Source organism: Apostichopus japonicus, chromosome 9, assembly GCF_037975245.1.
Source record: "Apostichopus japonicus isolate 1M-3 chromosome 9, ASM3797524v1, whole genome shotgun sequence".
Classification (NCBI taxonomy): domain Eukaryota; kingdom Metazoa; phylum Echinodermata; class Holothuroidea; order Aspidochirotida; family Stichopodidae; genus Apostichopus; species Apostichopus japonicus.
The window spans coordinates 618444-631621 of NC_092569.1; the positions used below are offsets into that span (position 1 = coordinate 618444).

Genomic DNA, 13178 nt, shown 5'->3' on the forward strand with positions numbered 1-13178 from the left:
AAACGCCTAATATCTGATAAAGTTTAGGTCTACTTCACTTTACTTTTACCAAATTTCTTAATTTTCTTTACTCTGTTAAACGTTTTAACTATTTTATTAACCAGTTAGGTTACATCATATTTTTTTTTAATTTTGTACTTATGACTTATTAAATGTTCATACATTTTATATTATTATATGTCTTATTAGAGGGAAGATCGTGGAAGATTAGCTATTGCTAAACGAGCTATCCTCTTAAAATAAATACCCATAGTGGGACCGGTCGACCTTAGAACGGCCAGAAGCCGTTAAAATAAAGTTTAAAAAAAAAAAAAAAACAAGAGAATACTACCGACGCAGGGCCACGCATTCAATGGTCATTATGGGCTGCACACATGCCTCAAGAGGCATGTGCCACCGAAAGCCACCTAGCTCGCTTCTGGCCGTTCAAGGTCGACCGGTCCCGCTATGGGCATTCTCCGGGTCCGAGACGTAAAGGAAGGCGCTGGTATGGGTCCTTAAGCCACACCTTTTTTGCACCCTGTCGGAACATCACTGCCCCGAGCTGGTCTCGAACCCTAACGCATTTTAACAGAAATCCGCAGGTTTATGCCTTGACAACTGCGTCAAACTCCTGAGCGCTGATATAGCAGAGTCAGAAATAATACTTAAAGATGCTAACCCGAGTAAAAGATGATTAATGCAAAAAGAACTCCATCGTATGGTATTCGAACTCGGAACATTCAGCTTGTAGTTCACCCGTTCATCCACTAAGCTATTTGCCGGGATTGAAAATATAAGAGTTTGACTTCAGTTTGAAATCACGTTATTTCGGCTGCAGCACACTATGAATATTCAATCTTCAATATCATGCCTAAGTCACCATAGCAACGAATACGCAACAACTTCTGAATGATAGACTGGCATAATTATTCATCTTAATTTGTGGATTGATATTGTTGAGTCCATTTTGACAGCTGCTGAATTGAAATGAGAGATTACTACAAGTACAAGCTAACGCTGGGTGCATTTGGCGTACAAGTAAAAGATTACCACTATCGCCGGTAAAGTTTGGATGATACCACTAACCTCACCAAATTTTTAAAAGCCTAAGTTATCTATAGTGTCTACTCCCACATATTTTATTACAAATTTATAACTCAAATATTAAACCAATCATTACTTATGTAAGTATATGCCTCCTTAGTTGTAATAATTCTCAAATTTCCCAATTAAACATTAGTAATAATAAAGCCCTTAGAAACTGCCTTAACATCCCTAGTTACATCGCCACCAATAATTAGCTCCTTGAAGCAGCAAACTCTTACTAGTCTTAGGCACTATTTGACCGACTAATTATTTCAAACAAAAAAAAATCATTCAAAAAAACAACCACCTAATCCATGACCTCTTACTGAAATACTTAGTTCATAAAACCTACGCTAAAATAATTTAAAAAGTTCCCTAGATACTTAAGATTTCTTAAATTGGGAGGAGGCTTCAGCCCTGGCAGAAGAAGATGCCCCTTTTCTAGGAACCCGGTGGCTAGAGGGCATGTGAGTAAAACCCCAGAGGAGTTGTCCTCCTCTGGGGAACAGCCCAGTCACCAGGAACTCTATATTTCTTGTTTGTTTGTTCCTTAGTGTACGCTAAGGAAAACCAAACAAGTAAAATAGTTCCCGGTGACTGCAAACCCACCCTGCCGGGATGTACCCTTACGTAAGGGTACTTCCTGGCAGGGTGGATTTGCCAGGTCTGCGGCAACCTCTCATTATTATTCCTCAGTAGTTCCATTACCTATTTAAAGCTTCCAAATTACGTGTGCTGCTTGTCTTCCTCTTCATTCGTTCCTTCAAAATGTAATTGTCTATTTTACCTGAAATTTTTAATTATCCCGCAGGAGCCGCACAGCTTGAACAGGAGTTTCATTCTGACCATGCAATGATGGGTGCCGTTACGTAATATGCACAGATCGCTATCCTGGCATTGTTCTCTTTGTGGATTTAAATGTAAATTATTACCAAACTGTATGACACTATGTATCGCCAAATTTCAGCCAACAGTCAAATCCAGAGAGCGATTTTTATTTTGACGCTGTGAATTTTGCAGGAATAAAGAATATACTTGGGCAGCTTTTCCCCTGTTCCCCTTCTAATACACACGTGTGAGAGGGTCTATGTCAATACATGTACCCTCAGTCTCCAACGCTCCCTTTTTATGCCATGCAATGGCCACAATGTGTATGTAATTCAAAATGTGCAAACAAATGGTATACATGTAGAGGTTTAAAAGGGTGGTCAGTGGTCTAAAGCCTTCCCAGCTGAATGTATATATTTGCGACTGAACATGCCCACTGCCCCCTCCGACACTGGTATGTGGGTCATTGTAACACTTTTAACCGGCTATAGGTAAGTGACATGGTGCACCAATCCAACCTACTTATGATTTTGGCAGAAACTCAAATAACGGTCATGATGGTCCAAATTTATTTTCTGAGCTCTGATAAACGTTTCATACAATCATACAAAGTTGTCAAAATTTCAGCTAAAAATCTAACTTTACAAATTTGGTCGTGGTGATCTCCCATGTAAGGTCTTATAACTTCATAGTGGGCTACTTCCAAACTTAAAACCTGAGAACTGATAACGGCATTGTAAGTTGGAATATTAACATGTCTCAAATCTTAGGACATATTTCTGAGCCTCTATCAACAACATTTGATATCAATTGTTTTTCAGCATCTATTCTTTGTGGGACAGCAAACAAAATACTTATGTCTTCTTTCTATTTTGGGAGGATGTTTTGGGGATTGGATTATATCAAACTATATAGGCTTTGCTAAATTCCCCTTCCTTCATTCATTTCTTAAAACGATTCATCAAATTACAGGTGGAAGGAAAACAATAGACTCATTTTTAAATTTGTAAGTTGATATTGCATTACTCATTTCTTATTATTCATCACTCATTCATTAACATTCATTTAAAAATATCTTAGATGTTGCTTTTATTATAACAGCTTCTAAAATGACATTTCAGGAATCCATGAATATGCAGCATCATTGAGATGCAAATCCACTATGACAATTGAAATTTTGAAATGAAATGTTTCAATACTGGCAAATAAAGCACCACCAAATCCAGATTCACCTGAGTAATGAGGAAATAATGTGCAGATATGACAACCAAACCTGCATGTTGAGATATAATAATTAAAAGCCATGTCCACTTGGGCTGGCACCTTCATACTCCTCCCATGCACATCCAATAAACATTCATTTATTAGAATTATCAGTGGCAACGGCATGGTGAAAAAATTAAACCGTTCCCTTCCTCCTCCGAGTCAATGATATGGACCGTTAAAAAAAAATGTGCTTTACTGTAATGCTAATCTTCAAAAGCCCATCTTTGATCTTTGTAGCAATTCTCACAATTTTATTTCCAACATCAAATAACTTTGTACTATTAACACACGCCCCAACTTCAAAATATTCCTCGGCACCTTATAAACAATGTAATAAGAAGACTGTGAACCTGGCCAAGTGTGTGGCAGAATCTTCGCTTGGTTAACAATTTGTCTCCCTTGCTCATCCTTCACTCCCCTTCCCATACCCTGTACCCACCCACACATACACACACACTCTCACACGCCAACTTGACTGCTTAGATTACTGACTGCCTACAGCAAGTTACCAAAACTGATGACATATGAAGACAAGGCTACCTATTGTGTACTGAAAACAAAACTTGAAATTCAACAATTTTGTTGTAAAATGAACAAACTAACATGCTGTTGTTCTTTGTATCACACTGACATTGACTTTAGGAAATTAAAAGAATGAATGAGGAAAAGAAAAAACATTAGGGATACACCGATGAAAAGATAACAGAGAATTGAAGACAAAAAGTTCTGATTCTTATGAAATTGTACGTATGATAGGTGTATTCAAGGAACCAATACATATGTGGCTTGACGAACATTAATATTGTGTATATCATAGAATATAATATATTATACTGAGTTGAAATGTATCACAGAATGCTTTTTAGATTCTGTGTCAAAATTTAACAAATCTACAGAGATCTTTCAGGCTTCTAAGCAGTATCTTAAAAGTTCATATGGCTTTGCATAAAAAAATTAAAAAAAACTTTTGAGAGGTTTACAACTCTTGCGGTAGTTGTCAGCTGATGAGGAGTTTCAAAATTTGACAATTATATTGTGCTTGATGCAGGGCAAAGGGCAAACCCATTATAAGTATACAGACATAAGCTGTGAAATTGTCAAAAGATTTGAGGAGAATCCAAAGATAAAAAGTACAGTAAAATGATGACCATGAAAATTTTCTTCCTTGGTTAAAAGAGTTGATATAAAGATCTCCAAAATAGGTAATAGGAAAGAAAAGCAAACCCAAGGACATTCTTCAGCTTACATCATATACATATATGTTTTGTTTAGGATGCACAACTTCCCAAAATTTGTAAGGAAATGTTTATTCCCTTTAGGAGATTATTTTGGTTCAAATGTCGTGTCAGGGGCCAGCCATGTTGTCGGTCTGTGATATCCTGCTGCTACATGGGGATTTGAGGTGATGAAGGTTTGTAAAGGATAGCTATTATCAACATCTCTCACACATAATAATGATGATTAAATTTATTCTACTACTTTAACTTGAAGTATTTAGAGGAATATCAACGTGCCTCTGGGTTCTTTCTATGTCAGGGGTAGAAGGGCACATGTCTCCCCCCCCCCTCACTGCTGAAAAGTGACCCTTTTGCTAAAGTGCCCAATTTTGGTAGTACAAAATACCACTTTGGTCATTTAGAATGTGCCCTTTGGTAGAAAACTTTAGAGAAATAATAATTTCATAGTTTTGAAAATATCCAAATACTGGAATGTGTCTTACGGAATGAGTAGATCACATGTCACACTAGCCCTCAACCCCCCCCCCCCCCCCAAGAAATACACCTTTGAAAACGTTATCCTTTTCCACCCTGATGACCGCTTATAATTTTATACACACTCAAGGTAATGGTAGTTGTGAACACTGATAAGTATATAGATGGACATGGAATAAAATGATAAGTTATAGTTCAATGTACCATGTATAAAGTTAAAATACTCAAAAAAAAATTGCAGGTTGGATAAAAACTACATCTAAACAAAAGCAATGAATAGCTTTCATACTCATAGTTGATTCTTTACAAAGACAAAGAATATATCACAAGTAAGGTTTCTACAAATTGTAAATAATCTTTCATTTAAGACACAATGACCAATGCAGCATCATTGCAGAACAATAGCCAAATAAAACAAAAATGGATAAATGAGATCAGTAAGTATGTTTTTTTAAGTTTTTGCACAAAGACTCGCTAGATATCATATCTGAGAAAATATCAGCCTGCATTTACATGAAAGACATGTTTATATTAAAAATGCAACATTCTACCTGTATGTAATGTTACCACTAATGTCTAAGAGTTAACTTGTTAACTTACATTATATTCCCTGAGGCATAAGTTAATATTACAACTACAGGTAACAGACTTTCATTACTTTCCAAACCCCCTTCACCTACTGCATATCCCACTCTGCACACAAAAAGATGGGAAAATGATCTGTGAAGTTTGAACTGGTTACTGCATGTGTATTACTTTAAATATCTTTATACAAAAAAATTCTTATGACATGATAAAACAAGTCCTTTCGACCCATGAAATAAATGTTTAAGATTCAGAATACTGTTAAGTTGGTTGAAAGTGATATAAATCTTGCTATTTATCTTCAAAATGTCTTCAACAAGAAACCCTGAGTTGCCTTTAGTGATTGCTAAAACTATAGAAAAAGTTGCTAAAAATCCCTTATTGAAAACTTCCTCATTTCTGCCACTCTATATTCCACACTACCCCCACCCCTCCCCCATATCATACCTGTATGTCACATCTATGTTCTTTTTTACTTTACCCAGCATCCATTCTCTTTCAAATGATCCCGTATTTACTTACATACAAATACATATATAATATGTTTTTCGTTTCAACACAGTGAAGTTTCCTTCTCAAGGCAAGACAAGCTACAAGAAGTACTAATTAATGGTAAATTGCTATCAAAACTGAATGGCCCTACAGTCTTTCTGCCTCCTCTGACTTACAATGTCTATAGAATTCTTCTATTAGATCTTCCTGATCTTTCGTTTCCACTGACCCTGGTCTGAGGCGTCTGACTTTTTTTATTGCTTCATCAGCTGTAAGTCCTTCAAATTTGACAAAATAACAAGACACCATTGTTCCAGTGCGCCCTATACCACGTAAACAGTGAACTGATACAGCCTGGAAGAAAGATCATAATCATCATAATAAGTAATATTTATATAGCCCATGATCAGCAAAGCTGCTCAAAGAGCTTTACAATTGTAAAACAAATCAAATAAACTTGAAAATAGAATTTAACACACTGCACTGAATGCAGTGGGTAAAATATCACACAGTAAATTATTGAGTCTTAAGTAGGTTCACTATTTTAACAAGATATGATGGTAGATAAAATGTGACACTTTCTGGGAATTAAACCAATCAGCACATTGCCTGTTTTACACCTGTTAAGACCAGGATCTCTGTGAGACGGAGAGAGGAAAAACCAGTTTTAGTTTAGTTGTAACGAGTTAAGGCACATGTTAATCAATCGCTGAGGCTCCGCCCACCATACGCGCTATTGAACGCCAAAACAAACAACAAAATTTTGGGTAGGGCACCGCTAATCATACCCATAACACTCTCCCCTCCTTAAGAGATGTCATCCCTGACATGTAAACATGTATCGTATGAAGAAATATAGAATTCAATGTAAGAAGAAATGAATGGTGAATAAAAGTTTTATAAAATGCACTCTATACTGTTCTCATTTGTCGAGTCTTGCTAATTACAAGCTGAAGATAATAAACCTTAATAGTCATCTCACTACTAGAAACACCTTGGCACCCATACTATTAAATGTATACACGTAGTTTACTTTAACCTTCTTTGTAGCAAATTTACCACTGACTATACTTTTATCTGAAGTCACAGAATATTCAAGTACATTCGTTTGGCTAAAAGACAAATAAATTCGAGCACTGCGCAATACTCAAAGACATTGTCGTGTTGCAAATGACCAATTAGTCACTAAAACCTTGCATATCATTTCACAAATTTCCTTGTGCCCCTAAGAACTAGCATGTTCCATTTAACTATTGTATTTACATACCTCAATACCAATGCTATGTTAGAAAACACATACACATGCTTCTCGAAATCTGTCATTCCTGTGCGAATAAACAAGTTTGATAACAATAAAAGTTATAACGTATAATACAATGGAACTCAAAAAGTTCTCTCAGTGTTCAAGTAATGTCTGGTAGAGTTATAAAATAAAAACAACTATAGTAGGACTATGACCTGTTGGCAGTGTGTACCACTCAGCCCTTGTGATGTCGGGTTACATTAGAAGTTCTCAGTTAAATTAGAGATTTTGAATATATGTTCCCCAAGTAATTAGGTTTTGTGCATTCAACTGGCTGAATATACTGGTACAAATAACAAACATGGGGTTCCTGTCTGACCCAGGTAGGGTTCCCCAAATTATCATAAGTCAAAACCTTCTTTCCCTGCTTAACTCTTTGTGGTCTCAATTTTTGACCTGGTTGTTCTGGGGGGTCACAAATTTCCAAATTTTGACCTGGTTGTTCTGGGGGGTCACAAATTTCCTGCTCCCCTGCTGAATTGCTTTGATTGTCAATTTCGACCTGATCCCCTCCCACATCAACCTCAGACCTTCTATCCCGCCGATGGAGGTCACCACCCCGAACACCCTCTTGGTCTACCCTTTGATATGGGTAACCCGGAAATCTATCAGGCACCCATTCATCGTCGCTTGAACTATCCGTACTCCCTTCCACAATGTCAGTAGTTCGCCTATGTTTCGATGAAGCCTTCTTCACGATTCGTCTCGGAGTGTTATCAGCAGGTAAAAGAGCATCACATGGTAGAAGTAGATTTCGGTGCAAGACTCGAATCCGACCCCGGTTACTCTCTGGACGGACTTCATACACAGGAATGTCTGGTAACTGCTTGGTAACAACATAAACCTGCTCTTCCCAGAAAGGACGAAGCTTTCCTGGTCCTTCAACCCGGGCAAGATTCTTTACGAGAACACGGTCACCAGAATGCAAGGCAACGTTGTGTCCCTTCTTGTCCAGTCTTTGTTTGGCTCGATCAGATTGTTTCTTTGCATGTTGGGCTGCAATTTTGTAGGCTTCCTTCATTTTGTTTCGCCATTTTTCAGCATATGTCTCTCTCTGGTCTCCAGTTGTCTCGTTTTGAGTTCTGGTAGTCTCATCTCCCTTCAAGCCGAAAGCAATATCTACAGGTAAGCGTGGTGTTCTTCCAAACATTAGGAAAAATGGTGAATAACCTGTTCCTTCACTCTTTGTGCAGTTGTATGCATGCATGCATTTACGCAAAGAGTCCTTCCAGTTGAACCGTTGTTGTTCAGTCATCGATCGTAGCATGTTGAGGAGGGTACGATTCAGTCGTTCTACCTGACCGTTCCCTTGTGGGTGGTATGGGGTCGTTCTGGAGTGTCCCACTCCACTGAGTTGCTGTAGTCTGGTGAAAAGCTGATTCTCAAATTCCTTCCCCTGATCATGATGCAATCTTTTGGGAAATCCAAACTTCAGGAAAAAGTCGTTGAACAGGTGATCAGCTGCTGCCAGGGCAGTCTTCCTTTTCGTCGCATAGGCCTGGGCAAATCTAGTGAAGTGATCTACCACGACTAGTATATACTCATATCCCCCTTTACTTTTCTCCAAATGTAGGTAATCAATAGATACCAATTCAAAGGGTTCTTTTGTCACAATAGGCACAAGGGGACTCTTTACATGTCTTGCTGGTTTCTTTTGTTTGATACATTGACATTGTTTTCTTACATAGAACTCAACCTCTTTCGCCATGTGGGCCCAATAGAATCTTTCTCTCACCAAGTCCAGTGTCCGTTCCACGCCCACGTGACACATCTCATTGTGGAGCTGCTTCAATACCATAGATTTGTACTTCGATGGCAAAATCAGCTGTTCTCGATTAGCCGTTACTCTCTTTAATACACCTTCGGTCGTAACAATGAGTTCTCCCCATTTGTTTAGTAATGCTCTCACATCTGGGTCTTCGTCTTTCCTCTCCTTGTAAGTTGGCTTTGTCCCCTTTTCCATGTACTCAAGGACTTTGCCAATTACTGGGTCATTGGCCTGAGCAGCCTTTAGTTCCTTCAGTTCAATGAGACTCACTTTGTGATCTGTGGTAAGGTTCATGATATTACAAAGGTCTATATCAGCAGTAAGTGAGTCTGCGTACACAAATGTTCCCTCTACATTTGCTGCCGCACACTCTGAAATCGTCTGGAGAGCACATCCCGGAACTTCCGCAGTACACTCTTGGATGTACTCATTGATGTCGGTCTCTAAGGGCATCCTTGATAACACATCAGCATCCTGGTTACTGTGCCCTGGTCGATACTTGATATCAAATCTGAATGAGGCAAGATCTGATACCCACCTCTGACCTGTTGCATTTAAACGTGCTGTCGTCATTATGTAAGTGAGGGGATTATTATCTGTGTAGACCACAAAGTACTTTGCGTATGTCAGGTAATCTCGAAAGCGTTCCGTCACCGCCCACTTCAGTGCCAGGAATTCAAGTTTTGTGGAGTGGTAATTCTTCTCTGGAGCACTGAGAGTCCTGGAGGCATATGCAATTACCCTCAGTTTCCCCTCCTGCTCCTGGTAGAGTACAGCTCCAAGTCCCATTAACGATGCATCGGTGTGGAGAATGTATGGCTTAGAGAAGTCAGGGAATGCCATAACTGGTTGTCTTGTTAGTAGGTCAATCAGACTACATAAAATTCCCTGATGCTCCTCAGTCCAGGCTATCTTCTGATTCGAGTTGGGTAGATGGTTGTTCTTCCTCTGGTTTCTGCGACTGGGTTTTTGTGTAGAACCCTTTTCCTTCTGTAACAGCTTGAAGAGAGGACTGGCAATTGCTGAGAAGTTTTGAATGTAGCTCCTGTAGTAGCCAATGAACCCTAGCATTTTCCTCAACTCCCCAACTGTTGATGGTTTCTTATCTTTAAGTGAGAGGACTGGTTCAAGATCTGCAGGGTCCAACTTATGTCCTTCTTCAGTGACTAGTCTGCCCAAGTACCTGACCTGTTTCTGGAAGAGTTTGCATTTACTGGCCTTTAGCTTTATCCCATGTTGCTGTAGTCTGGCCAGTACTTTCTTCAGATTCTCCAAGTGTTCTTTAAATGTGCTGCCATGGACTAGCACATCATCTAAATATACAAAACAAATGTCGTTGTTCAGACCATCCAGGCATCCCTCCATGTATCTTTGGAATTCTGCTGGGGCGTTTTTTAACCCGAAGGGTATTCTTTTCCATTCATGGAGGCCCCACGGTGTCACAAATGCTGTAAGTGGTTGACTCTTTGGGTCGATGTATCCCTGGTGATAAGCACGACCTTGATCGAGAGTGCTAAACCAGGAGCTACCTTTCAGGCCATCAAGGATATCCTGGATTCTTGGAATTGGTTGACGATCATCAACTGTTTTACGGTTCAATTCTCTATAGTCGACACATAGGCGTAACGACCCGTCACGCTTTCTGACGCAGACCACAGGTGAAGAGTAATTAGACTTCGACTTTGTTATCCAGTCCCTTGCTAGAAGGTCTTCCAAGTATTCCTTAACTTCTTTGAAAAGTGGACGTGGAATACTTGCATAATTCTTCTGGACTGGTTCTGGATCATTTAAATTAATTTTCATCTTCAGGTCGGGACAATTTCCTGTATCCATGGAATCCTGTGAAAATGCTCTACATTCTTTCTTCAGCATTTTCTCTGCAGCATCTTGTTGCATTGGTGTGAGACATGTGAAGTCCACCTCTGGACACCACTCGTCAACATCTTCACTGGACTGATCACTAGTCACATTAGCATTTTGTACAGAGTTATTCAATGTATTTACGTCTAAAGACATACAATCTCCATGTAGGGTGGCCTCGTCTGCGTGTCTGCCATTAGCCACCTTACCAATGTACCGGAATGGCTCAATGTTTCCGATAACAGTACGTCTTGGCAACTGTATGTCATGGTTAGTAGAGTTGAAAACTGGTAGCATAACACGACGTCTTTGTGGCATTTTGACTACCGTCTCAGGTATGAGCAGCCCCTCTGGTACAGAAGTCGCAGGTGTTGGTACAAATACACCCTCGGTTCCTCCCATAACTCTCTGATGATTCAGTTGACATTTTGTTATGCATTCCACATCTCTCCATTCCCTAGGCGGTATCAGTGTATACAGGTTTGAGGTTTGTACATCTACTGTGTCTTCATCCATGCCAGCCTCAATTAACCTTACCAAGGCTTCAACATCCTGTTTCTTTTTCCCTGGAATTGCTTGCACAAGGGTACTTATCTTAGAGCCTTTCTGGCAGTTTCCCATGAGATGTTCGATGACATTGTACCCAATCAATGGTGACTTCATACTCCCAGGATACACCAACATTGGAACCCCAAGACTCTTGGTTCCAATGCGAAGGTCCACTAGGATCCACCCAAGGTATGGCATCTCTATCTCATTTGCAGCCTTTAAATCAAGATGTTGTCCTTCTAGGAGCTCTTCAACTGGTTTTATTTCGGCATGAGAAAGGTGACATTTGACCCAACTGTCCGAGACTAAAGATACTGCTGAACCTGTATCCCACAGCAGTTCACTATCAATCCCGTTGAGGGTTCCATTAACAACGCACCTTTCACCCACTAGGTCAACAATCCTCTCTCTCTTCTTTCGAGACCAATCGTTATTCATAGCAACCTGTCTAAGCAAGTCGGGACATTCCAGCCCATTTACATTTACTGCATGGACATCGCCTGAGGTCCCTTCTCGTCCCCCAGAGGAGACCTGTTGGCGTTTCCCTGTTGCTTACCTGCCAAACATCCCCTGGATAAGTGACCAAATTTACCACATTTATAACAGTGGCGGCAACTGTCTCCTATACCATCCTGTTGACAATCGGAGCATCCCCGGGGCCTCCTCTCAAACGTTTTCGCCCTTCCCCCTGCTGTTATGGCCTTGTGTATTTCAGCCACTTGTGTCTTCAATAGTTGTACCTCTTCGTACAAGTTTGGGCTCTTCTCTTTCTTTACTTCGGGTTTGTGTCGGTCATTACCTGTCATTTCAACTGAAGCTGTGACAGGCTTCTTCAGTTGCATCTTTCTCGCCCTTTCTGCCTCGGAATGGGATGCTTGGTTTACCCTCTCCAGGAGGTCTTCCTCGCTGCATTTGTTACTGGAGAAGGCATTCTTTACCTCCTGTCTAACTTCGGCATTCGACAACCCAGTTGACACTGCATGTTCAAACATTGACTCTACAAGGGTTTGATCATATTTGAATTTGGCATTTGCTTCTTTTGATGCGAAGAGTACTCTCTGCTTCAACGCCAGGGCACGGAGGACAAAATTCTGGGCCGTCTCAATTCTACCCTGTGATATACCACATAGCTCCTGATACAGTTCAGTTGCTCCCCGCTCCTGAAAGTGAGCCCTCAGCAGACGTCTAGTAATGGGAAGGTCTAAGTCGTCCCGTCCCTCCAAATAGTCCCTTAGCTGTAAACCAGGTGTAACAGCTCTAACTACAGCCTCTACAATTTCTTTCTCAGGATACCCTCTTTTAAGTCCACTGTCAATCTGGTGGACCAGAGACATGAATGCCAGCTTGTCACGTTGCCCAGGGTCCCCGATCTGTCCTTGTATCTTGAACTCTTTCTTGTATGGCAGAGCATGATCTGTGGGAGGGTGACTTTCCTTCTCAGAGGTTGACGTGGTCACTTTTAGTTCCCCTAGACATCTTTCAAACTCTGCTTCCAAGTCCTTGAGCTTCCGCTCATACATCTTTACTGTTTCCCTCATATCCGTTTCAGCGGCATCATCGGCTGAGGTGCTTTGGTCCGTCTCCATCGTGGTCTAATCTAGTGGTTACTTCAGTCCTGGCAGGGTCGCCAATTTGTTAAGACCAGGATCTCTGTGAGACGGAGAGAGGAAAAACCAGTTTTAGTTTAGTTGTAACGAGTTAAGGCACATGTTAATCAATCGCTGAGGCTCCGCCCACCATACGCGCT

General features: G+C 40.3%; 1 long non-coding RNA gene across 1 annotated transcript; it reads left to right on the plus strand.

Annotated features, from left to right (window-relative positions):
• Positions 1-317: 317 nt before the first annotated feature.
• LOC139973348 (uncharacterized) lies at positions 318-2138 on the plus strand. Its single transcript, XR_011795189.1, has 2 exons — positions 318-1043; positions 1880-2138. It is a non-coding gene; the product is annotated as an uncharacterized lncRNA (long non-coding RNA).
• The last annotated feature ends 11040 nt before the right edge of the window (positions 2139-13178 follow it).